The sequence below is a fragment of the Eublepharis macularius genome, chromosome 2 (genome assembly GCF_028583425.1).
Source record: "Eublepharis macularius isolate TG4126 chromosome 2, MPM_Emac_v1.0, whole genome shotgun sequence".
NCBI classification, from domain to species: domain Eukaryota; kingdom Metazoa; phylum Chordata; class Lepidosauria; order Squamata; family Eublepharidae; genus Eublepharis; species Eublepharis macularius.
The window spans coordinates 83,468,304-83,495,814 of record NC_072791.1 but is presented as its reverse complement, the minus strand read 5'-3'; positions in this window follow the sequence as shown (position 1 = coordinate 83,495,814).

Sequence of the window (27,511 nt, the reverse complement as noted above, 5' to 3'; positions counted from 1 at the left end):
TGAAAGCTAGGAAGAGATATACAAGGAAGAATGGAAGATTCCGTGGACTGGGCATCCTGTTCCAGGATGTATTGCTATGAAGACCAGTGACACCTTCATTTTGTTGTTGCTGTTGCTGAATGCAAGTTTAATGGTGAAAGAAAAATTAATGAATCCTTGATGTCAACTGTATGTATTACCAAGACCTAGATTAGCACCAGGCTTGAACTGGGGTGGGGGGAGCAGTAAAGAGAAGAATAAATGGATTGAGACATGTCAAGGCCTCTTGACATACAGTCCAGTGGCAGAAATTGAGGGATATAAACTGTAGATAAGCAAACAAAAAAGTCAGTGGAAGGTGTCCTACTAGGGAACAGCATTCCCTTCCCCCCAAAAGGGAAGTGTTTTGAGCTGATGAATGGAAAGAACAGAAGAATGCAGAAGAGTTTCGAAGCAGTCACACAAGCAATAACCAAGGAAGGTTTACATGACACAGCCATCTTAGTTCATCCTTTTATAAACAGTTTTGGATTTCCCTAGCCTGGGTTATACCCGAGGGCACACTTCCTGTGAAGGAAGTGTCTGCCACTGCACATCTGGGACTGATTTCTTTGGAAACACTGAGTGTCTCTCTCCGCTACTAGAAGGGATGCACCTGTGAAAATCTCAGAATCCACTCTCATAGGGTTGGACACAAGAAAATGGGATTGGTCTGTCCACTGTTAGAAAGACAGGAAGGATCTTTCTTATACTCACCCTTTATCCCAGTTACGTTGCAGGAATCCTGTGAAGTATATCTGTAATCAGATATCAGAATGAAATTTATTAACAAAATGATTTTCTTCTTGGCTTTATGATCTGTGGCTGAAAATATATAAATATTCATTAAATGCAAAGACATCCACACATGTCTATTATTGTGAGTATATTAGTTGTATAAAACAATAATCATGCCTAGAACTGTTGTCAAGCATCTGCTAAACACACCCATTCAATACTGGATTTATTCAACTAGGGATAATACATAGCCTTTGGGATATAGGTTATGTAACACAGTAATATATCACTTTTGTTGGATTAAAAGGGCTCTAGCTGGCCCTCAAACATAATATATAAATCTGCCTTGAAAATGTGTGTAGGAAAAACTCTCTAATCCATTCATTATAATGCTAGTAACTACAATAGGAAAAAATGTGTCAGAAGCCTAAAAACGTGGCCACACGATTTTCAACAGTAAACTACTGTCAGCATGCAGCCTGAATAATCCAGACTAGCCTGGCTTGGAAGATAAGCAGGGTCAGCCCTGATTAGTACTTGGATGAGAGACCACCAAGGAAGACCTGGGCTGCTAAGCAGAGGAAGCACTTCTGCTCATTTCTTGCCTTGAAAACCTCATGAAGGGTCGCCATAAGTCAATTGTGACTTAACTGCATTTTATTACTATTATTATACAGATGTCAGATGCATCCAGGATATGTCAACATCATGAGGTGAGTATAAGTTCTTGACTGAAATGCACAACTACCACATATAGCACAGCACTTCTTCACTTAGTGACAGGTCCTTGGCCAAGGCACCCTCAGTCAGCCCCTTTAATCTGGAAGAAGAGTGAGCAAGAATTTTAACATGCTTGGGGTTTCTGTGCACAGTCTCCAAACTTTTTTTAAAAAAATTTTATTGGTGAGTACATAATTAATACACACATTCCCCATCTTGCCTAAATTATTTCAACCCCCACCCTTTCCCTCCCCCCTCCTTATAGACTTCCAACAGCTTTCCAACCCTTAACCTATCTTATTACTTAACTTATTTTCAGCTATATTCTTCTAAATCATATATATATTATATCTCTTACTCTAAGCATATTCAAAATCAGATCCACTAATATATCCATTCTCTACCTCACTATTTAAACTGTATATTTTTGATAAAGTCTCCTTAATAATAATACTAGCTTAGATTAAGTAATAGCTAAATTTTCCCATTAATGGTAAAGTTACTTCTCTCTTCTGTTTACAAGATCACAAATTAGTAGTTCTCAAACTGCCACAATCCTCCTTTCACATCCCATTTTTTTTCTAAGTATTGTTTCAATTTCCCCCAGTATGCAATATATTCTCCTGGATCAAGATCTTTCAGGTTTCTTGTCATTTTGTCCATTTCTGCCATGTACAGCAATTTGTATATCCAATCTTCTGTAGTTGGTATTTCTTGCACTTTCCATTTCTGCGCGTATAAAAGTCTTGCTGCTGTAATCATATAAAATAACAATGTTCTGTACTGCATTGGAACATCTTCCATACCCACGTTCAGTAGCAACAATTCTGGGTTCTTATTTATTTGGGTTTGCAGAACCTCATTAATTACTTCAATTATATCCCCCCAGTATTGCTTAGCTACTTCACAAGTCCACCACATATGATATAGTGATCCTTCATGCTTTTTACATTTCCAGCATTTATCTGACATATTAGTATTTCCTAGCGCAATTTTCTTTGGTGTTAAATACCACCTATACATCATTTTATATACATTCTGTTTGATATTGGTACAAGTTGAAATCTTCAATGTATTTTTCCACAAATGCTTCCAAGATTCCATTGTTATCTCTTTATGGAAATTTATTACCCATTTCACCATCTGGACTTTGACTGTCTCATCTTCCGTATGCCATTTTAGAAGTATTTTATAAATTTTCGAAATTTCTTTTTTGCTTTCTTGTAAAATCACTTCTTCTAATTCCGAGTTTTTCAGTCTTATTCCTCCTTTTGAGCAGTCCGAGTTGTAAAGATCTCTAATTTGCCTGTATTGGAACCATCCATAATGAGAAGATAACTCTTCTTCCGTTTTTATTTTTAACATTTTATGTTCCGTCAACATTATCTCTTTGTAAGTTAAACCTTGTTGTTCATTATAGACAGCTCTCGGATCTATTACTTCATATGATACCACCCATGAGGGGATACCATCTTCCATATAGTCCTTATATTTCTTCCAGATTGTGAAAGGGCTTCTTCTAATGTAGTGATGCAAAAACATAGAGTCCGCTTTAACTTTATCGTACCACAAATAGGCATGCCATCCAAACAGTTTTTTGTATCCCTCCAAAGCCAGCAGTTTACGGTCTTTTAATGTTATCCAATCTTTTAACCAAACCAAACATATTGCTTCATAATATAATCTTATATTTGGCAGTTGCAGTCCACCTCTTTCTTTCGAATCTTGTAATTCTTTCATTTTCACACGTGGTTTCTTGCCTGCCCACACAAAATCTGAAATTTTTCTTTGCCATTTATCGAATTGTTTGAAGTCTCGGATAATTGGAATTGTTTGCAATAAAAACATCACACGTGGTAACACATTCATCTTCACTGCTGCTATTCTTGGCAACCATGACAAATTTAATTTATTCCATTTTATCAAATCTCTTTCTATTTGTAGCCACAGTTTCTCATAGTTATTTTTAAATATTTTATATTTATATTTATATATAAATATAAATATATTATATATATATATATATATATATAATATATGTATTATATAGTTATTTATTTATTATATTTATATAATAAATTAATATTATATTAATATAATATTTATATAATTTATTTATTATATATATATATATTTAAATATTTTATATTTATTTTATATATTTTTTGCAGTCAGCTCTATCATTAAATATTTCACTTTGTTAGTTACCTCGCAATCTGTTATCTCCAATATTTCTTGTTGTTTTTGCTTTGTCATATTCTTACACAATATCTTCGACTTCTTTTTGTTCACATAAAATCCCGCCAAATCTCCAAATTCCTTTATTTTATCTAATATTTTTGGCATATTATGTATTGGATCTTCAATTATTAACATTACATCATCCGCAAATGCTCTGACTTTTAGAGAATTCCTTTATTTTTATGCTTCGAATTGTGTCGTCCTCTCTTATTTGAATCAACAACATTTCCAAGATCAGAATAAACAACAATGGAGACAATGGGCAGCCCTGTCTCGTACCTTTATTTATTTTCAATTTTTTAGTCAAATCATCATTCACTACAATCGCTGCACACTGGTCTTTATAAATTTCTTTGACTGCTGGTATAAACTTTTCTCCCATTTGCAGCTTTTCCATAGTGGCAAACATAAAGTCCCAATTCAAATTGTCAAATGCTTTTTCAGCATCCACAAAAAAGAAACCAACTTCCTTATCACAGCGCTTGTCATAATATTCAATAGCATTTATTACTGTCCTTAGATTGTCCTTAATTTGTCTATTAGGTAGGAATCCAGCTTGGTCTTCTGCAATAAATTCCAACAACCATCCCTTTAACCTTTCCGCCAAGATTTTCGCAAATATCTTATAATCGTTATTCAGCAACGAAATTGGGCGATAATTTTTAACATTAGTCAGGTCTTGTCCATCTTTTGGAATCAACGATATGTTGGCTTTGTTCCATGAGTCAGGAATCTTTTGGCCTTGCAAAATTTCATTTGTTACGTCTCTTAGAAAAGGTGCCAATTCATTAGCCATCATTTTATAGAACTTAGCGGTTATTCCATCCAGACCTGGTGCTTTCCCTAATTTAGCTGATTGTATGGCTTCTTTTATTTCCTCCTCTGTCACTTCCCTGTTTAACTTTTCTTTCCATTCCTCTGAAATTATTGGAAGCTTCATTTTCTCCAAATATTCCGCTATTGAATCTCTATTCACCTCCTTTTTTTGGTACAGTTTTGCATAAAATTTTAAAAAGGCTCTACTAATAGCTGATTGGTCCATCAATGTTTTGTCCTCTTCTTGAATCTTAGTTATAGTTTTCTTCTCCTTTTTCTTTTTTAATTGCCACACTAGATATTTCCCAGGTTTATTTGCACCCTCAAACGACTTCTGATTCATTTTTTTCAAATTCCATTCCAATTCTTTATTATTCATTGCCGTCAATTGTTCCTGCAGGATTTTTATATCCTGATATATTTTCTTCTTCCCTGGTCTTTTCTTAAGTTGTAACTCTTTGGCTTTAATTTTTCCCGTAATTTCATGTCTCTTTTCTTCTTTTCTCCTTCTATCTCTTGCATTCAAATCCATTAGCATCCCTCTTGTCACCACTTTGTATGTGTCCCATACCTTATAAGTTAGTACATCCTTATTCATATTGTATTATATAAAGAATTTGGTCTCCCTCCATAGCAACGCAATGTTATCTTCTATCAGCAGCAAATCCTCATTTATCCTCCATCCTCTTTTTTTTTGTATTTTTCCCAAATCTCCACATAACTGGATTATGATCCGAGCCTACCTTAGGCATTATCTCCACATCTTTAGTCCATATCGCCAGTTCCTTGGAGGCCCAGATCATGTCAATTCTTGATAATGTCCAATGTCTTGCTGAGTAAAATGCGTATTGTCTATTCTTGGGATTTTGTCTCCTCCACACATCTTCCAAACTTTCTTGTTCTTTAATCCCAAAAAAAGATTTTGGTAAAAGTCCTCTTTTTTTATGCACACTTTTAGATTTCTTATCCTCTTCCAGATTTGTAACTCTGTTGAAGTCGCCTGCCAAGATTATTTGAGCATATGTCAGTTTATCTAACTGTTTCTGTAAATCCTTGAAAAAGTTTTCTTTCGCACCGTTAGGCACATAGATCCCAATCACCAATGTCTTTTTTGTATTCCAAATTATTTCCATTGCTATATATCTGGCTTCTATGTCACATAAAACTAATTTAGGCTGCAGCTCTTCCTTTATATACAATACAACTCCTCTCTTCTTCTTTTTGGAAGCCGCTGCAAATTCATTTCCAAGTTTTGCAAGTTTTAGATATTTTACATCCTGCTTTTTAATATGTGTCTCTTGCAAACACACTATATTACATTTTTGTTTTAAAAGCCAGTGGAATACAGTCTTACATTTAAAAGGTGAATTTAGTCCATTTACATTCCAAGATATAATTTTACACTCCATGTTCAGATTTTAACTCTTTTAGGTAAGTCTTTTTCATTGTCCTTAATAAACATTTCCATCTCCTGTCCAGATCTGATGTTCCTCCTAACTCCGCCAAATTCGAAAGCCAGCCCTTCAGGTATTTCCCATCTGTATCTAATTTTCAAATCTTTTAACATCTGGACCAGCTCTCTGTATTTTTTCCTCTCCAACAACACCGATCTGGGCAGTTCTTTCATAATTCTCACCATTTTCCCATCGACTTCTAATGGGTCCTGAAATTGCTTACTCACAATTGACTCTCTGATGCTTCTAGTTGTAAATTGCACAATCATATCTCTTGGTAGATTCTTTTGTGCTGCATATTTTGAATTTATCCTGTATGCCACATCCAGAAGAGCTGCCATTTCCACTTCCTCTTTGTCCAGGTAACCTGCCAAAACTTCTGTGATATGCTCTTGAGTTGATTTTTCCAAAACTTCCGGGATCCCACGAAATCTAAGTTGTTTTGCCATTTGTTTACATTCAACTATGGCCACTTTTCCCTTCACTCCTCTCATCTCCGTTTTGTGCATATCCGCCAACTTGTCAGTTACATTTTCTACTACATTAACTCTCTGCTGTGTGTCTTGTAAGTCTTTTTTGACTTGATCCATATTCTTGGATATTTCCACCATCTCCGATTTAAATGCCTCTTTGAAGTCCTTCAAATTTTTCGCCATCTCCTGCATCATGTCTTTAAGCTCTTTATTTCCTTCCGTAACTCTTTTCTCCATCTCTTTATTTCCATCTGTAACTTTTTTATCCAGATTTTCCAGCGCCATCTGCCAGTCCTTTTTCGACATTGTGGGGCTAGCTTTACCTCGCTCCCATGAGTCCGCTCTTTTTCTTAACTCCGTGGCGCAAATTTATTCTTTTCTTTTATTTTAAAAGTCCAAATTTAGATTATTTTTTCAAAATTTAATATTTATGAAATCCAAAATGTCAGGCGTCTTTTCTCTATGGTCTTATTTGAGACAAGCGCCCTTACCCTTATCCAAGATGTCCTACTTCCATTTTCCTTGAAGCCAAAACTTTGCCCTTCTTCCAAATGGCGATATTCCACTTCTGTTGTTTACAAGCTGCTTCTCGCCCGCCTCTTTGTGGTTCTGATGCACTTCCTGTTCCTCTGCGTTGCACAGCAGTTCTCACGACATTAAAGCTTTCTCACAGACCACTATCTCCTCCTAGCCACAGGTATGTAAACAATAATCATTTTTCCGCACTAACTTCTCTTTAAAAAATCACTTTTTGCCAATTTATTTGCCGGAAATTTCTCAGTTATTTATTAAGTCTCTCGCAGTTTTCTAGTTCTCTTTATCACTTTATTTCTTATTATGATCTGTCCCGTACTGAGAGATAGCAATCTTTAACTTCTTAGACGTTTCTCTTGGGTTGTAATCACTGCTTCAATTATCCAATCGGTTAAAAATCCCTTTTTGAGTTGCTGAAGCTTGGGCATGAGGGTCTTATGCCAGAAATTGACTCCAGAGCCACTGCAGAGATCTTGGCTACTCGTCTATGAGTGGGACCTCAAGGGTGGATGGGGGATCGTTGCGTAGACCCCCCTCACACCCGAGATCAATGCACTCTCAAGGTCTTGAGCATACTTGCTTGTTCTCCACCTGAGAACAGGGGGCTATGGGCAGTTTGCGTCCTCCAGCCCCTACAAACAGCGGCCCGGACAGCTCAGCTCTCTGAGCTGCGTTAGACCTCCATTGATCCCAAACCAGAAGTCCACAGTCTTCAAACTCTAACAGACACCTGATCTCACCACTAGAGATGGGCACAAACCTAATTACAACCCCAAAACCCCCAAGAAACAGGCTGGTTCATGGTTCGCGAACCAGGGTTCGTGGAAGTTCTTTTCATGAAACTTTCACGAACTTCGTACTGGTTCATTGGATCGTATTACAGGGGCAGTTTAAATGGCCAAATGGACATTTAAACTGCCCCTTCAAGGGACTTGCAAGAGCAGGTCCCTTTAAACTGCCCAAACCCCAACCCCCCTACCCCCTATAAGGTACATAAATGCAAATTTACAAATACATAACACTAGCAAAAATCCAATACAGAGTTGAAGAAATGCTGAAACAGAGCACAAGCAATTCTAAAATCCGCCCTGAGCCTGCTTGCGGGGAGGGCGGAATATAAATATGATAAAATAAATAAATAAATAAATAAAACTGACATTAAACTACAGAGAACTATCCAGTAGGATCATATTTAAAGCAACAGATAGTAGATAGTACCACATAGTAGTGAAGTCTGTGGTCCCTATCTCTTTAGTGAAACATCTCTTTGAGACCATTTCACTACAGTACAATCCTCCTATCTGAGTAAAAAAGCCATCTTGAATAATTCAGTTTCGCATCATTTGGGGAAAGCCAAGAGAGTGGGGGCTTTCCTGACCTCCTCAGGCAGGCCATTCCATAGGGTGGGGGCCACCACAGAGAAAGCACATATATGGGCAGCTGTTGCTTTTGCCCATGTGCACGGTGGTACCTGCAGGAGACAATGCTCAGATGAGCGTAGCTGCCGTGAAGAGACATAGGGAGAGAGGCAGTCCCATAGATATGCTGGATCAAGGCAATGAAGAACTTTGTATATGATATCCAATACCTGGAATTGAGCCCAGTAACTGATAGGTAGCAAATGGAGTGACTGCAGAATGGGAGTAATTTGCATACTCCTACTCTCCTTGGTAACAGCCAAGCTGCAGCATTCTGCACCAACTGGAGTCTTCTAGTTGACTAAGATGGGAGACCTATGTATAATGCATTACCATAGTCTAGTCTTGATGTTACTATAACATGGATCCAGATGGCCAATCAGCTGTATCAAGGTAGGAAGCCATTTTCCAGGCTAGAATGAGATTGTAAAGAACATTTTTTGGAGCTGCCTTAACTTGCTTTTCTAGCAGTAGCACTGGATCCAGTATAAACCCTAGGCTCTTAAATGAGTTGGCAAGGGTCAGACAAACGCCATCAAAAGTGGGGAGTATGATGTCCTTCAAGATCTCTGCCTTCTCAACAAGCATCACTTCTGTCTTGACTGGGTTCAATTTCAATTTGTTCATTTTCAGACATTTGGGGAGGGCCTGTGGCTCCGCGGTATAGCATCTGCTTTGCAAACAGAAGGTCCAAAGTTCAGTTCTTGGCATCCCTAATTAAGAGTAGTAGATAGTAGGTGGTAGACCCTGGAGAGCTACTTCTCAGAATAGACTGCACTAACCTTGATAGACCAGTGATACAATTCTATATGAGGCAGCTTCATGTGTTTTAAACATACACGTGAGAAAACAATTCTGGTAATACATATAGGGATGCCATGCCATCAAAAACTAGACATGGACTCTTACAATGTAGGAGCCTGTGCAAAAAATCAACCTATTGCCCTAATTAAATAGTGTGTGCATATGTGTGTGAGCTCCCAAACTGTATCTTATTCATAACAATATCTAAAAGAAAGGTGGCAGAAAAACGCTGAACAGAAATCATCCTGTCACGGCGCTATTTTACTAACTTTCACTAGGAAGTTATTTGGGGGCTGAGGTGTGCTGCTGGCAGCCATGCATTCTCTAGCCTTGGCTTTCAGTGTTTGTTGCTTGTGCACAAGGACTTTAAGGCTCAAGATCCAAATCACCAATAAATCATTTCACAAACTGTACTCATCTTTATTGAAAGCCTATGTCTGGAGTTTGGAGTATTTCCTTCCTACTCCATGTGATTTTCATTTCATTTATTATAGTTAATCTGATAAAGAAAGGAATTGCAAAGAAAGAGAACAGAAAGGCAAGCAAACAAGGGTCACTCTACCCAACAGAGAGAGTGAGAGGAGTGCTTTGAACCAACAGATCATTTTGCTGCAAGGCACAACGGTTTCCAAAAAGTATTCACAGCTCTTTTATCAGTTTAGCCAATGGAGGTCACTCGGAACCAAAGGCCATCCTCCCTGTCTGCTCACCTGGATCTTCATACAGTCCAAGGAGGCATGTCTTTTTTTATAAAAGACAGTAAGAAAACACAGTGACTGGCTTGAAGGTGAAGATGATTGCACATGTCAGGCGCATCAGTAGCCTACAGCATGCATAACCAGTCAGAGGAGGAACTTTTAGAATTCTAATTAGCATTTTGGAAGCTATACAAATATTCCTTAAATCAAAGTTATTTGGACCTCAACAAAACAGATAAATTGTTTTGTAACTGTCTGTGGGGAAGCAAGAAGGAAAAGAGGGAAACTGAGTCCCAAAGAAAAAGACAGCAACATAGTAGTGTGTTCTAAGAACACTCAATGCTATTATTAATTAATTTATCTTTCACAAAAGCTTAGCAGAATTATCAATATGAAACTTGTGCGTTGACAACCACAGGATAATCAACTAACAGTGCAATCCTAAATGGCATGATGGAAAGTGAATAGGGAGAGAACTAAGATTTGTGTGGGTGTAAATGGCACTTTCGTGGACATTTATGTATGAAGATCCAGGTGAGCAGACAGGAAGGGTGGCCTTTGGTTCTGAGAGACCTCCATTGACTATACTGATAAAAGAGCTGTGAATGCCCTCTTCAAGGAGGGGAAATCTGTTTCTCGCAGTGGCAGTGGCGGGGGGGGGGGGTGGATTTGCAGGTGTGCCAAGCTGCAGCCACCAGCCTGGTCCTCAAAGGAAATGAGGGTTGGACGAACAAGAGAGTGGGTGTCTGATCTGCACCTTCAGTGTTACCTTTGCCCCCCCACCCCTGCAGGGAGGCCTGCTCCCTGACAAGGGGGTTGTTGGTGGGCAGCTGGAATCATGGCCTCCCCATTGGCTGTGCCACCACTTGTCCCTTGCCTGCCTGTCAGAGGAATGGTGCAGCCATTGGCTGCTATGGGTGGGGTTGTCAGGGGAATGGCGGGCTGGTGCACATGGCAGCGGCCACGCCTCACCTTGCAGAGCTCTTGCTCTGGTGGGACTCTCCTGCAGAAGTCCATAGGGAGCAGTGGAGGGGCATCGTATTTATGTTGCTACGTAGGCAGCGGTGCAGACTCATGGCTTAGGATTGAGCTATAAGTCTCCATCCCATTTTTGAATGAAGCTATTTCTACAATTAAAGTATTTTTGGCCCAAAGTGGGTGTGTGGCTCAAGATAGGAGGGCTGTACTGTAAGGAAATGGTCTCATAGAGATTCATTGGTAATGGGAGAGGGAGGGACCACAGATTTTACTACTATTGTTGTAAATATTAATGGATCATAGATTCCACTACTATTGCTATAGGTATGATCGTAACTGGGTACTTCTATGTTGTTTAGTATGTCAGTCACAGAATTGCTTATGCTCTGTTTTGGCATTTTTTTCACTTCTGTGTTGGATTTCTATAGGTTTTTTAAATCTCTGCAAATTTGCATGTATATACCCGTTACATGTTTTATTGAAATGTCTTTGATACTGACTGTACCGAGTCACACTGTGTAATCCATCTTGAGTCTCAGTGAGAAATAACATAAATGAATAAGATAATTAAATAAAGACAATGGACCTTTGCAGGTATGACATTTTTTTGCAGGTATATTCAATATGGTTGCCAAAGCCTGGAGAAAAAAATACTGTGTCACTTTAACAGAGGCTTAATGTGTGGAAATGGGCAGCTGAAACTTTTCATGGCATGGAGAAAAATAACATCCCATTAAGCCTCAATTAAAAGGGCAGGACAAGCAGTTGCTAACTCTAACATACTACCATTTTACCCCTACTTTATCCTTACAGTGATAATTTACTCATTGTAATTGTCTATCAGCTTTCTCTTCAAATGAGCTAAAATCCCTTGTTGAATGATGACAACATTTAGGATACTTGCAGGCTGTTAAGGAGTGAATACCAGCCGCAGCTCAGGTTCAGATCATGGGATGGAAACAATCAGTGTTTAAGCAAGTAGTTTTTAAAAAGGAAACACAGACACAAACACAGAAGTGATTTCGTGAGATAGAATGCAGCTAACAGTTCAGCTATATGCTGCAACAGATGAGCTTTCCTGATTACACCAGAATCTCCCAGCGGAGTTCTCCAATATCCATGGCTGCCTGCTTCCCTTCAGTTGCCCTGTCAGTCTTTATTTGCGATTCCTCACCAGCTCACAGGCACTCTAATGTGGCTGTACTGACAGCAACTGCCATGCTCTTCATGCTGCAGGAAATCAGAGGTCCTGTTTCCTCTCATCACAATACAGGGAAGATGTCTCTACCTGAGCAGACATTTCCTTTCTTATAAGTCTGGCTGAAGTCATCACCACTTTAGTTTGGTTTTCATCTCTCCAAAGAGATGCCTGGATTCTGTGGTCCATCTCCTGACATACATAGCAAGGAAAGTGCAGTCCAGATGATGGGGGGCATGTTTATACGTAAAGTTTGTGCTGCCTGATTTCTAGACTGGGACTGAAGGAGATGTTTTAACAGGCTGGATTGGGGGAGCTGAGAAGGCTGCACTGTAGGTCTCAAAGCAGTTACATAGAAAATCAAGAAATTTACAATTTAAAATGTCCATTTTCCATTAGACATTGGTTCATATAGTAGTAGCTTAAGACTGCAACTCTATGCACACTTTCTTCGGAATACCTCCCATGAAACTCAGTGGGACTTACTTTTGAGCAAACATGCATTGGATCAAGCTACATAAATTAGAAGCCTGTAATTCTACCACCTATACTGCAGATAGTGAAAATATTTTGAAAAATCTAATATAAAACATATTTAAACTATAGCCTTGTCTACTAAATACCAGCTCAACCAAACCAAAGAAGAGTCTTGCATGTTTTCTTATAGTACAACAGCTGGATACCTTCTTGGGTATACATCTTATGTTCAGAGCAAAACTGTTTAGGTCTTTTAGAGGAAAGTGGTAAGTATGAGAAAAAAACTTGGGTAGACTTGTAGACTTGACAATTTAATTGATAAAGTCATTAGTGGTGAATAAGTTTTCAGTATGATATTTCTAAAATATTTATATATTTTAAAAATATTTTCAAAAAGCTGTCTTTGACAACACGCAGGAAACGTCAGCTGGTTCAGAATGTGGCAGCCAGAATGTTAATACCATTTGCTGCAATAAGCATAATACACTTATTTTGTACCTACTACAATGACACCAGTGTGTTTCCAGGCTCAATACAAACTGCTGTTTTTGATTTTTAAAGCTCTTAACAGTTTAGGTCCAATATATTTGAAGGATCGTCTCCACCCATATGTACCTGCCCACACTCTGAGATTGCTGAGAAATTATGCCTGGGGATCTGCAGAAAGGCACTCTTGATGACCCCCCCCCCCCCAGAATTACACTTGGTTCCCTCATTACAGGTCTGAGACCAGTTGAACCCCCCCCCCCTATTTTGGGGAAACATTTCAAATTACATTCTTACTCTGTTTGGTTTAATCTGATGTTTAAACCTTCCCTGTCTACATATTTTAAATGTATTAAAATTATGGTTATGTTTTATGAATAAAATGTCAACAATTTTAATGGAAAAACAGAACATACCTTCTAAATAAACATTTATCTTATTCAGCGGCAAATTAAAATTAGGTGGTTACAAGATATGTTGGATATTTATTACAGAATGAGGAAATTTCATTTCATAACTGTAAGTCACATGTTAGTATATTTCCTTTCTTTACGTGTCATAAATGAGTAAAAGATGATGGGCAAAATTGTAGTAATACAGAAGAGAAGCGCAGAGGGTGTAGGAACAAACTGATTACCTTGAACGTATAATACAGCAAACAGTAGACTATTGCAGGCCTGTAAGAAATGAAAGCAGATGTAAATATATTAATGTTTCTGCCACTCTAGGGTAAGAGTTCACCAAATGACTGAAGAGGTTGGCAAGTGGAGAATTCATGGACCACATTATCCGTAATTTTTATAAGTATTTCCCATTGAAGGCAAGCCTTGAAATGACAATTTTGCAACCCGCTGGACAGATGAAGAACAGGATGGTGTTTCTGAAGGTTACCAAAGATCTAAATGACTGATTTGCATGATGAGCATTATGTATTTTCCATTGATCTGCATTACCACACAAAAGGTATGTGCAAGTGTAATGTTTGAGCACATAAAGAAATTCAACCTGAATAGTCAAGGACTGCATTCTATGATGGACTACCATTTAAGTGAGGTGAAACTAAAAGTACAAATAACAAGTGTTTTTTTAAAAAAAAACTTTAATGGTGGTATAACAGTATACAATATATTAAAATAATGCAACAAAATAACCAAAACAAAACAAACACAACAAATCAATACTCTCTTATCCAAGAGAAAACTTAATGATGTCTCTAATCCAGAAACAAGATCTACCTAAAGAGGGTTTTTAAAAAAGATTTAAGCTTCTTATTTTTCTTATTACATATTAAAATGCATTAACATCCACATAGGAAGCAAGATGGCAACTTTTAGTGACACTTTGAAAATCATGTCCTTCCTAACATTTGTTTTAAACCACATATTTTCATTCCAAGCAAAAGACCCAGGACATCTGGGGGAGATTTGACACCATGCTAGACTTTTCTGGACCTTGTAAACTACAGATTTAAGATGGGGGTGGCTAAAAAAGTGCATATAGGAATTTTTTAAAAGTTTCCTAAACGGAAAAAACCCTACTTTGAGGGCTTCTCTGAACAGGAAGCACCAGAGGTGTCATTGCCAAGAATGCCCTGTTCACCAGCCTCAGAGGATTCTCTTGTGAGAATCTTGACACACAGGATATTTTGCAAATATGTTGACCTAAACAGAGGCAGTGCTTGGAGCAAGTTGCTTATGCACCCCTCCCAGTAGTCCATAGTGGCCCAGCCATATGTGGCCAATGCCATAGGCATTGGTTCAGGGAAGGAAAGTTCTCTTCTCTGCTTCTCCCATGAGTCACTGTCCAACAGAGAAATTAAAAATGATAAAGAGAAAGGTTCTTTCTTACAAAGAGGAATGTTTTTCTTGTTCACAGGTACCAAAGTCAAGAGCAGTTCCTCTTTATAAGCTGTGACTGACATCCTGCAGTATAAGGGAAAGCAACAGATAAAGACAACCCAGCTGCTCGGGGATCAAGGAAATGAGATCCTCTCCTTCCTTGTGCTAGTTAGTACAGGATCTTATGGCACCATGCAACAGGTAAACAATTATCACTTGTCCACTAACAATGTTTTACAAGAGGTGGAGACTGTTTCCAATTAGCCCCAGGATACTATGAAAATTAACTCATTTGTATCTCCTTCAGTGGGCTGGAAGCCATATCTGAATCACATTTCCCTGCTTGTAACTGAGAAACATACAGAGGGGTGCGGATGGAATATGGCTACCAAGATGTGATCCCTGCAGTATTATACACATGCCTGTGTACAAGCAGAAGGAAGATATTATTATTCTGTAGAGCACATGTGAAAACAAGATTGAGCCCCAAAAAGTAAATGATTCAGAGTAGGATTAAACTACTCCCAGATGGAGTCAAGTTGACCTTTCTTTAATCTGACTCTGAAGCTTTTGAGAAGAAATGGCAAAGCAAAAAAAAAAAAGTGTTGTAGAGGATCTATAGACTTTCCAAATGGTTCATGATATTCCTTCTATGTGAAAGGGAGAACCATGTCTAAAATACACATCTGAGGAATCACCCAGCTCTATCACAGTGTTCTGTGCTTCTTTGACTTGAGTTATTCCCAGTCCCACATTACTGAGGAGTTGGCTATATTATGGCTGTTTTGTTTCATCTTCTTTCAAGAGAGGAGTAATAAAGTATGATGATGGTAAAACTACCACAGATTAATCTAGTAAAATGGGCAACAAGTGGTGGGAACATAGTTTACGGTTTGGTGAATTCTTTGCACAGTGACAAGATTTCTCCTCTCCTTTTTTCCTATTGCTGCCCTCTGTTGCCTTTTTACAAAGTAGGGATTCTTTTTGCAGTCCTATGGACAGAATTATTCTTCTTTCCTATACCCATTGCACTCTTCTCCTATTCTAGTTCCTTGGTTCCACAGCCTTCCCATATTTATCAGCTGTGCATGAATGTTTACTCACAAACCTTTTCTTCGCTCAGCCTCCTACATGCAGATCACAGAGAAATTCTAATCCAGATAATCTGTCTCCAGCATACAGAGCGGCATATGTCTTATAGTAAATGATTTCATATAACCAGTCACATTACATCAAACTTCACAGTTTTGTTGCTTGACTAAGATCTTCTTAATTCCACTCTAGTATTTTTTAATGGAAGAGAAGCTTTTGTGCTTCCTATTTTTATTAAAAGTGCCTCACACTGTGCCAAAATTGCCTTTGAAATGGTTTGCCAACAAAAAAGGCAGAGAACTTTCAGATGGTAACTTTTGTTTTGCGCATGTATCTGAAGAATCAGCTTTTTCATATGCATGCTTTGTTTCAAACTTGTATTCCCCGGGGGCTCAGTTTTAACCCACAGCAAAAGTGGTACATAAATGAAGGGCAGATATGATGAGGGGCAGATAAGATCTGGTTAATTATTTAAAACATTTACACATCAACTTTCTGCAAAAAGAAAACAAAGCATTCAAGTAAATGGTACCAAAAACAACAGTAGCAAACATTGATTTGATGAAGTTCCATATTCTGAGAGCAACCACTGAACAGCTCCTTTATCTTGGAGTCACCCGTTTGACCTCTGAAATAGAAGGGAAAGACATTTTTCCGCTGACAAGCTCAAGAATTAAGCTGATCATACAGAATTTCCATTAAGTCCCTTATTTCTCCTCCATCTAGTCTTCTAATCTCCCTCTGCATTTTCCTCCTTTTCCTGCATTTTCCTCCTTTTCCTCTCTTAGTATCCCCTCACTGATCACCACCTACTTTGTGGATTCATGTGTCTGCATAAGGGTTGTAATTGTTTGGATTTGGGGTCAGTTGCTTTCTCTAAACTTCAGTTCCCAATCTTTGCATGAGGATTTACAGTGTGTATTTAAATATTTTGTTCCTTGGAGAAAGCCATTTTTAGCTTCACTTTCCCATTCTGTTAGTGGGAATAATAGAGTGATCTACAATCTTAGGGTGTTGTGAAGGCACAGTTATTTCATTGTTTCAATTTTAATTTAAAATGCTTCTATCCTTCTTCTCTCCTGCCAAGAAGAAACCAAGGAAACTTACAATAAAAGCCACACCCAACATACATGACAGTAAAATAAAAGCAGCAATAAAAATTCTCATTTAGAATAGTAGAGCCATGCCAGCTTGTCTTTTTCCAAAAGCTCTTCCCAGAAGTTCTGATTTACAGAACTTTTGAAAGGCCATCAGAATTTATTTTTATTTATGGCAACATTCCTAATACTCTAGAAAGACCATTCTACTGAACTGATAGAGTAATAATATAAGCCAGATAATAGGCTGCAGAGGTTCTCACCTGCCCATGTGATAGAATGGAAAGCAGGGACAAGGTAGGATGAACCTTTCTTACTTTGCTTTACTTCGGTAAGGAGAGGGGAAAAGAATATGATGATGAAGTCCAAGGAAATGACAATTGCCTTTAGGGTTGCCAAGAAGCCTGGAGAAAAGTGTACTATCTTTTTATAGTGGCTTAATGGAATGTCATTCACCAGGCAATGTCATGAAAAGCTTCACTTGCCCATTACCCCACATTAAAACTCTATTAAAAGGACAGGACATTTTTTTCTGCAGGCAGTTGGCAACCCTAGTTGTCTTTCCAAGTCCGTTTTCTAGTCTCCATTTGCTACAGAATGATTCAGTGACCATTAGTAAGCCTCTTTCATTCAATTTTGGTTCCCATTGCTTTATGGGGTTTTGAAGGGCATGTGTAATTATTTTGTTTTGTCTTTAAACCTTCCTTTACCTTTGGACCTTAATTCAGCTCCTCCATACATTACTTTCAATTTTTACCTCAGGAAGGCGCTAGTCACAACCAATACTTTTATTTCTACCCACACAGAGCTTCAGTTGTTCTCTATAAAGGCTTATATATCGAGAATACCTTCCCTTTGGGGTTTGAATCCCACTGCTGTGTGACCTATATATTGTTACCTCCCAAAAGGTTTTCACTTTCACCAAGGGCTTTCACCTTAGATTTCTTCTATTTAACTGGTATTTTAGGAAGGTTTTGGTATAGATGGTAGTATGACAGAACAGTCAGCACATGGAAGTGGATGTAAGGTAAAAAAGAGATCCTTTCTTGCTTAATCAGAAGTATTTCCCGGAAGTGACATCATCACGCGGGTCAAAGGGTGGCCTGGTGTGCTCTCCCGTGCTCGCCAAAGGGCTGAATCATCTCCTGTGGGCCCAGTTTGGCCCAAAATGGGCCCATTACACTGTGCTGCTGGGGGGTGCCCCAGTGGGGCACCCCCCCCACTGGCCAGGTAAGTGGGGTTGGGGGGAGGAGGTGGGAACAGGGGATCCGCTGCTCCGGGAGGGGGATTGGCAGCCCTAGTCTTGACTGTTAGATAAAAATTTAAATTGAAGTGCTTATTTATGTTCTGTACAAAGCATACCTACAGATACAAGAAGCAGGAGGAGGAGTGATGGGCAGAAGGGTGGTTGAGTGAACACAGCTAAAGGAAAGACATGTGGAAAGGGCTCAGTAAGAGAGTGGAACTGAAGAAATAGGGCCTGAGTGCAAAGGAAAGTGGTCAGAAAGGTTGCAGTTTATTATAGTTAAGGTACAGCCGTCAAATCCTAAAAATCAATACTCTCATTGACTTCAATGGATTTACAAGAGTGTCACTCTGCCTAGGTTTGTATTGTAAGGCAGCTACCTTAAGTGAAGTTATTAGGGAGTAAGCACCATTAAGTGTAATGGGACTTATTTCTGAGTAAAGTAGTTTAAGATTGTGTTGTAAATGCCAGCTGAAGGAATGTCATTTTGCAGGTTTTTGACAGCACCAGCAGCCACCAATCTCTTTATAGTACTTCTACTGTTTATTTTATTTAAGAAACAAAACACATGCTTTTCCTACTGAATGCAATATTCCTAACTCATTCCGTCTGGTGTCAGAGGAGGACATTCTAAGTGTCTTTGTTGTTGTTATCGGTTCCTAGTTTGAGTCTTGTAACAGTGTAAGTAAACAAAGTACATAGTCTAGACTCAGAAAATGCCGAATTCACAATATGTAATGGTTAGAATAATTTTGCATGGCTTTGTAAGTTTGTTACAAAAATATGTCTGAAGGAGGGGGAGGGAAGGAAAGGAGAGGCAGGATACTAACATGTTTATATGTCCTGTAAACACCTCTCATTAGAGATGTAATGTTTCTGGAAATTTTGAAGCCATGGGGAATACTTGGGGATAGGGTGGGGGGAGAATAGAAATTTTAGGGAAATTGAAATATATGCAATTGTTACTTTCCTAACTTGCCTAAACTTATTTTACTGCTTTAGCGTACCATTTACTTAAAGCATACTATTTAATTAATTGGTATATAAAATTGTACTATTTGGTATATAAAATTGTACTAATTGTACTATTTATGGAATTTAAAAGTATAAATGCCCTGGTTTCTAAAAGCAAACGTGTAACTATACTTGAGACAGAGCTCAAACTGCTGCATCCTCTGTTATCTTAGCGCATGCATTTTAGTCATAGGAAAAAATAAAATTTGAAAATTGAAAACCATCTTTGTAGTAAACAAAAGGAAATGTATTTGGACACAAATGGTCTCATACAATCTGGATATAACTACCAGCATATCTTGATATTATTGAACTCTTTCATTTTATATTATCATCACTAGACACATTACATCATATGAAGTGTGGACAAAATTATTCACATTAAGTAATAAATATAATTGAATTTATCCCAGTGCTTAGAACCTAATATAGACTGGGATTGCCAACTTTTAAACTGGTACTTTTAGCTGTCCCTTTAATATCATTTTGAGCGGCAGGAGATGTTATTTAGCTTAGAACTATTTCTGAACCAGATCACTTACATAGTTACTGACCCCTTAACACACTTGAACCATCATATTGTGCTTACTTCATAAAATAATATATTCTTTCTTTCCTCTCTCTTTTTGTGTATACTTATTAGTTGACTATGGACTCTAACATGTGCTAATGAATGTATATAATTAAGAATTAAGAATGGAAGAATAACCATGATGGAATGGATCAGTGGCCCACTTAGTCTAGCATCTTTTTTACCAACTTTGGTCAGTCAGATGCCAATGAGAAGCCCACAAAAAAGACCTGCAAGTAACCGCCCTCACCTGCTGGCTACTCTTCAGCATCTGACATCTAAAGTAAAACTCTACTTTCAGAGGCAGTAAACCTCTAAATGCCAAAGGCAGGATATGCCCTGGTCTCTGTGCCTTGTTGCTGGCCCTGCATATAAATAGTTGGCCACTGTTGTGAGGATGCCAGACTAGATAGACACTGGTCTGATCCAGCAGGGCTCTTCTTATGACAATCAGAGGCATTTTGCCTCTGATCCCAGAGGTTCCATTCACCTAAGAGGCAACAATAAACTTACTCTGTGTTAATTTGTTCAATCCCCTTTTAAATCCATGTATACCACTGGCCATCATCATATTTTCTGGAACTGGGTTCTGCATAAGATTCTGATTAACATTTCTGGTGACTGATGGAAAGGGCAATTTTTGCCAATTATCCTTCCAGCTTCAGACTCAGTTTGAGAGGCATTTTGGGCTGCAGCGGTAGAGAGGAGGCAAGAAAGTCATGCCCTGCTGAAAAAAAATCTTCTGTGGTAATTTTCAGTGGGATCCAAGTGTTGTGTGAAATTGCACTTCCTAGGGATATGTGATTTGGTATTCCAGAATTGAAAATATACCTAAATAATGTCTTATATGTGTATAGTCAGGAATCCTGAATAATTTTGTATATATTTGAGTACGCCAAATACAGCATTCTCAAATAATTGGAGATTATTTGAGTTTATCTGGGAATCACAGTGCCAACCATTTAGAGCTTGCTGGCTTGTTTTTCACACCTTTGGAAGTTTTTCCTGGGCAACAAGAGGGAGGGGGGAGTAAGGCAGCTCTCTCTGACCAATGGGATGTGGTATTTGGGGGAGCTCTAAGTGTCTGGCCAATCACAGTGATTGATTGGATACGACAGCCTTTTTCAAATTCTTGTTGAGCATGAGCAAGAGCATAAATGCAGGATGGGCTGCACCAGGACTCCATTTAGAGTATGAGATTTCTGAAGTGTACTGCTGAACTGCTGTAGCCTCTGGCTGCTCTGAGAATTTCTGCCTTGTATTTATTATTGGATCACTGCCTTGAAATCTTGGATTACTGCTGCCTGCCTGGAGACCACCTGAGGACTGCCTGGAGTAGGAGAGGAGGGCCTGAGGAGAAGAGGACATCCCTTGAAGATCTAGATTGAAAAGTTATGGTGTTTAACTTGTTTGACTTTTATTACAGTTTTCCTGGTTCTGGGAGGGAGGGGGTGGCCGTGTATGTGTGTGTGTGTGTGTGTGTGTTGGTTGGGGTATGTGCATGCAGATTCTGTTGAGATAAGTTGCAACACTGTCCTAGCTTGCATTCATTATTCTGGGTTTCTGTGGTTCAGTGGCATTGGTTCTACTGAGATTCTCTGGTTTGAGGTGGGTATTGCTGGGCATGTCAAATTTGCCCTGGGTTCTGCTTAGCTTCTATGAGTGACACTGCTTCTCTTAGGCTTGCAACAGTGTCTCTGGCTTCAGTTGGGTCTGCTGGGATTCTTTGGTTTGGCATAGGTTCTGTTGGGATTCTGTGGTTTCACTTTGGTTCTATCAGGCTTTGCTGGTTCTGTTGCATTGGGACTGAGAGGCTTTTGGCCAGAGGCTACTCTTGGTAGTCTTTGGCTAAGGGTTCTTCACCCTGGAAAGCATTGGATCCCCCCCTCCCTCTGGAAACAATAGAGAGTGGTTGGGGGCTTGTTCATGGGCCAGTAGAACTGGACCCCTTGGTCCAATCTTCTTCACTATTCTTGAAACGTTGTGAATCTGTAGCAAACAGGAAGGACTAAGTTTTGTTCAATTTTGGTGCAGTTTGCTTGTAAAATGGGCCCTCAGCCTTCTGGAAAGTTTCCTCCATAGGGAATAATGGACCTGAATATATTTCAGTTCCCAAATAAAACCTTAATCTGAATACTATAACTGTATTTTTGGTCCTGAATATTGAGAATATCAAACATATATGGTATTCCAGTTGCAGGCGAGTGCTAAATGGTGGGAGGAGAGCAGGGAGGGGGCACGGCGACAAGAAACACACAGACACAGTGCTGGAGGTAAAGAGGCCACAACTTTATTGTAATTGCAGCTCGGGAGCAAAGGCGCGCATAGGGCACAGATCCAAGCATCGGCTGACCTGTCTGCCAAGCCGATGAGCCACACACCCCCTCAGACCCCTGCTGAGGGAGGGAACCATGGGATGACAGTCAGTGGGATGCCAGGTGGGTGTACACCCCTGTGTGGATCATCCCCTGTCACCTGGGAGTGAGGCGGACTGACAACCCCCATCTGGGCATGCACCGGCCATTCCTCACTCCCCAGACCCCTTATGGGGATCCCCATAATAGGGAAACTGAGCCTGGGGGCCCTGTTTCCCCCCAAACGGATCGGTGCCCAATGCCCCAATCCGCAGCCTGCTCACTCCAAAGTTGTGACAAAAGGGAGGGCTGGGTGGGATGCCGCCACGGGCCAAGTGCTGAGGGGCGGGGATCAGCTATCCGACCAGGGGCCCACGCCGGATGTGCCTGGGCGGAGTCACCTGGCCCCTGGACACTCCCCACCCCTCCACAACATGGTGGCCACCATGCCACTTCCTGCTCGCCTCCCCCCGCATCGCCCGCAACTCAGGCCCCCGGGTGAGTCTGGGAGCCGTTATATATCTAAATCTGAATAATTCTGATTTTTTTCCTGCATACCCCTGGCACTTCCTTTTCTCTGTTTTGAATCTGCTGCCAAACTGCAAGGAATTTTTTAAAAATTACTGCTGCATACTATATTATCTGCCATCTCTCTTACCACTGCTCCAATCCCATGGTCTTTTTCTTGGTCAATTCTTACTAGTTTTTTAACTTGGAGTGGAGGAGTATAATGGTCTTTAATGTGTCATTGGTAGGAAATGTAATTGCTACATTTGATGATACATTAACATCTTGTGGTTAATTAATTATTCAGTCTTATATGATTTCCAGGGTACTCCTGATCTCAAGATGTATTTATTTATTTAACATAATTTATAGTCAACTCCTTTCAAGAAGACTCAAGAAAATTTTACATGATTACAGAAAGGAATTCTGTAAGTGGGCCTCTCAGCATTTTGGTTTGTACTTGTGAAGGAACATACCTAAGCCCCTCCTTTGGAAAAACCTTGTGGCTGTCCAAAGTCTCCACTTGGTGATATCCCCCTTCCCCTTGCTGCCCAGGGGTACTAAAACAAACTGGGCAACTGCTGCCACCAATGGCTCTGAGCGTATCTCCTGCTAAATGCAGTTGTACTTTTGGCACTCCACCTGCATTGTCATTTAAAGGCTCCATCTAGTTGCTGCACCTACTCATTATGCTGCACAAGCTAGCATGGGGGAAATTTAACACAGTTCTGCAGATTTAAGCTACTATGCTCCAGGGATGGCTCCTGCGGCTCCTCCCCATTACCAAATTTCTGAAAGCAAGACTGAATAGGCACAATATGTTTCCATAGACAAGATTTAAAGCACTCAAAATATAAGAAAGTTTACCAAATGAATGAAAGAATACACACTTTCTGTTCAAGCTTTCAGACTGAGAAAGGGAACCGAGAACAAGGTAAGACAGAGTCCCTAGGTAAAAGCTTAGTCCATCATGGCTCTCAAGAACAGGGTATAAGAGCAAGAGAATAAAAACAAGAGAGAGAGAGAGAGCTTCCTCATGCTCTGAGAATTTTTAATCTACGTTGGGGAGTCTGTCCCACCTGGGGCCATTTAGATCTTCCTGGCCCTAAAGGAAGACTTTACTTTCTAGCTGTTTGGCTCTTAGCAGCCTCTGTCCCTTTTGGGTGTGAAAAGGTGTGAGATAGTATAGTAAACCATTGTTCTGTTCTCATTTCATAACCAAGAGTTATGAAATGCTGGAGTATTGTGTGCTGGGAGTTCGATGGCTCCTCTCTTCAGTCCCCTCCTATTTGCCAGTTAATAGCCTGCAGCTGGGCTCCTGTACATGGACAGAGAGCAGTCACACAATAATTGAAATAATAGAGGTTAATTCTTGGCTAGAGGGCATTTTTTCACAGTACTTTAAATAGCATTGAGGGCTTTAAGTGTTATCAGAACAGCAGACTATAGAATTAAGTGTCTAAGCTTTTCTTCCCATACTTTCCCTCATCTAATGTGCCTGGAACTGCTATTAGCTTGGAGGGGGGCATACAAGTATAACATATAATAGCAATTTCAGGGGGTGTGTGTTTTAGATTGAAGAAATAGCATGGGTGTGGAATGGTTAAGTCATACTATCTTCAAGGAACAACCAAGGGAAAATATGTCAACCATGGGGAAAATATGTTTGATCTTAAAGTCTATGTAAATCTTATATCTCACAATGCCCTAGATTAATATGGACTCTTAGGGCACCAAGAGGGAAGGGATCTATCTATCAAGTTTGTTGCAAACAGAGAATATTAATCTGGTCAGTGGGAATCTCCTAGTATCCAAAATTTTGACCAGAGACTTAAAGCTGTGCACATAGTTATGCCATAGATATGTTGTTTTTCTCATTGTTACAGATACTGAATAGCAGTCCCAGTTCTTCAGCCAAAGATAATACCCGTCCCTCTAAGGCCCTGAGAAAAGATTAAATCATTATACAATCGATCCCTTTTTGCAGTTTATATGCTATATATATTTAACCTTATTATCATCCTGAGTGATCTGCTGGTGTTGCCAGTGATTCATTGAAATAGCAGGGATTTGAACTCATCTTCCTTGATTAAAATAAAATATGCAAATTACAAAATAGTGTGTATCTGATTTGCCTAATTTCCTTCAGGCATAACTTTAGGATTTTGTTTTAAAAAAATGAATTTTCTTGTCCATCAAAGGAAAGTAACAGTAAAGTCATATCCACTACTTTTGTTTTGTGTGTGGTATGTTGTACTTCTCCAGACCGTGTTTTAGAATTGACCACTAGAAGCTGAAGTCCTGTAACTGAATAATATCATTTTGATAGCCTGAGAGGCACCACGTCTCCTTTTGTTAGACTAGCAAGGGTCAATTTACCATTTGCTGGTCTTCTGAAAAAATAGAGATGTAATTTGGGACTATCAAAGTGAATGACTATTGCTTTTAAGGAGCTGAATTTAGGAGAGATTGCTTCCAGGTGACTTTTGGCTGGCTCAGAGTTCTATCTGATGCAGAGCAAATCAGTCTGGTTGTGTTAGTACTGGACTACAGACCACGTAGTGGAAACCTGTAGCATAATTTGAATAATCACCCTCCTGGCACTCTTTCTTTTTCTTACACACTGATTGATGCAAGAGAAATGCCATGGAAAGTATATGCCAAATCATGCTTAGGTTTTGGAAATCATGCATTATAAAGCTGATTCAAGGTATTGCTTGCTTATGTCACTGCTTGATACCAAACTATTGTGGACAGATGCAGTTGATTCTTCCAGCCCCTTTTCCTGTTCTTTGCTCCAGTGCCAGATGAGAACACAGAAAAGTTGTTGAAGCAAAGAACTCAAGAACCCAAGTTTTTGTGTGATCATGCAAAAGAGGAATAATGTAGTGAACCTTTTCTGCCCATTGTGCTCAGATCTCCCTGCCCCTTTCCTGTTTTATAGGTGGATGGGCCAGACTCGTGAAAAGATATCTCAGGTGAGTCTCTGCCCACAAAATGTTTTGCTGATTTTGCTGCAACAGACTAGGCCACCCTACTGGGTTTGTTACATGGCATAATATGAAAGATCTTAGCAGTACCATTTTCTGCAATGCAGCTTTAAAAACTTTAAAGATGGAGGCTTGAAACTGACTTTTAATTTAATTCTCTACTTTTCTCTATCTCAGAAGCAGTTGCTTTGGGCTGCCTGTCTGCTTCTTTTTGCCTGCTGATTTGTCCTTAGCCAGCCAGCCAGCCAGAGAGTGTACAGCATCACTATAAAGAATCCCATTTTGCCCCTGCTTTTGGGTATCTATCAGGTGGTGGTGCCCGCAAGTCACTGCTGACTTATGGTGACCCCTGGTGGTGTTTTCAAGGCAAGAGACTAACAGAAGTGGTTTGCCATTGCCTACCTCTGCCACCCTGGTCTTTGTTGGAGGTCTCCCATCCAATTACTGACCCTGCTTAGCTTCTGAGGTCTGGCGAGATCAGGCTCACCTGGGCTATCTATCAGGTAGCAATAGAGAATTCTTTTTAAAAAACACCCAAATCATATTAATAATGATTTCTACTAAAAAGCTTCTCCACATTCAGCCACAAAGACTTGGTGATTTTCAATCTTATCATATGAAGAAGTCCCAGGGGGTGTAATGGAGTTCACTTCCAAACAAGTGGGCATAGGTTGACAGCCTTGAAATATGAAACACACCATTGGTCAATAAAGCTCAGCATTGCCTACTCTGGCAGTTGATTTCAGGGTCTCTACTAGCCATGCTATTGGAGCTCCTTTTACCTGGATATGCCAGTGTCTGATCTTAGGGACCTGTATGCAAAGCATGTACTCTAAGCTATGGCCTCTCTTTTGTCTGTAAAAAAAAGCATCTGAAAAGTGGACTCTATGTAAACATGCTTATGATAACATTGAATGTCTTGCTGATCTGGGCAAGATAAGCATATCCTTAACTTTATAGAAAAAGGAAAAGCCAAAGATTCATCAGAATCTATTCAAATAATATCCTCAGGAGCACTGATTTATCTATGGATGTCACTAGCTTTTTATAAACAAAAGAGGCTTACAGTGACTCGGTATAATTATACACATTTACAATTATACATAATTGTAATAATTATACGTAAGTATGTATAGTAATAATTATTTATATTTATAAATAAAAGAAAACCATTTGCATTATTGGTTTTTTGTTAATTTTGTATACTTCTTTCTGACTAGGTAATTTACGTGCTGATATAATCAGAGTTTTCATACACATGAAGATGGTGCCTACACCTCTTTGAAGGAAATAAGAGGAATATCAGCATTAAATGCCTAGAGCAAAATGCATCAAGCAAGTGCAGCTGGGCAGAAATGAAGCCAGTCCTGAGAGTTTTCAGGATGAACTAAGCATAAAGACATAAGAAAAGCCCTGCAGGGTCAGACCAGTGGCCCACCTGTCCCAGCATCCTGTCTCACACAGTGGCCAATCACCATACAGCATCAAAAATAGGATACAGAGGCCAATATGCCTTCCCCTGATTTGCCCCCTAGCACTGCTGTTTAGAGGTTTACTGCCTTTGAATGTGGAGGTTCCCTTCAGTCACTATATCCTTCATGAATCTATCTAATCCCCTTTCAAAGCCATCTGTGCTTGTGGCCATCTTTGTATTCTCTGGCAGCAAATTCCACATTTTAATCACTTAGGTAAAGAAGCATTTCCTTTTGTCTGTCCCAAATCTACTGCCCATCATCTTCATTGGATGAT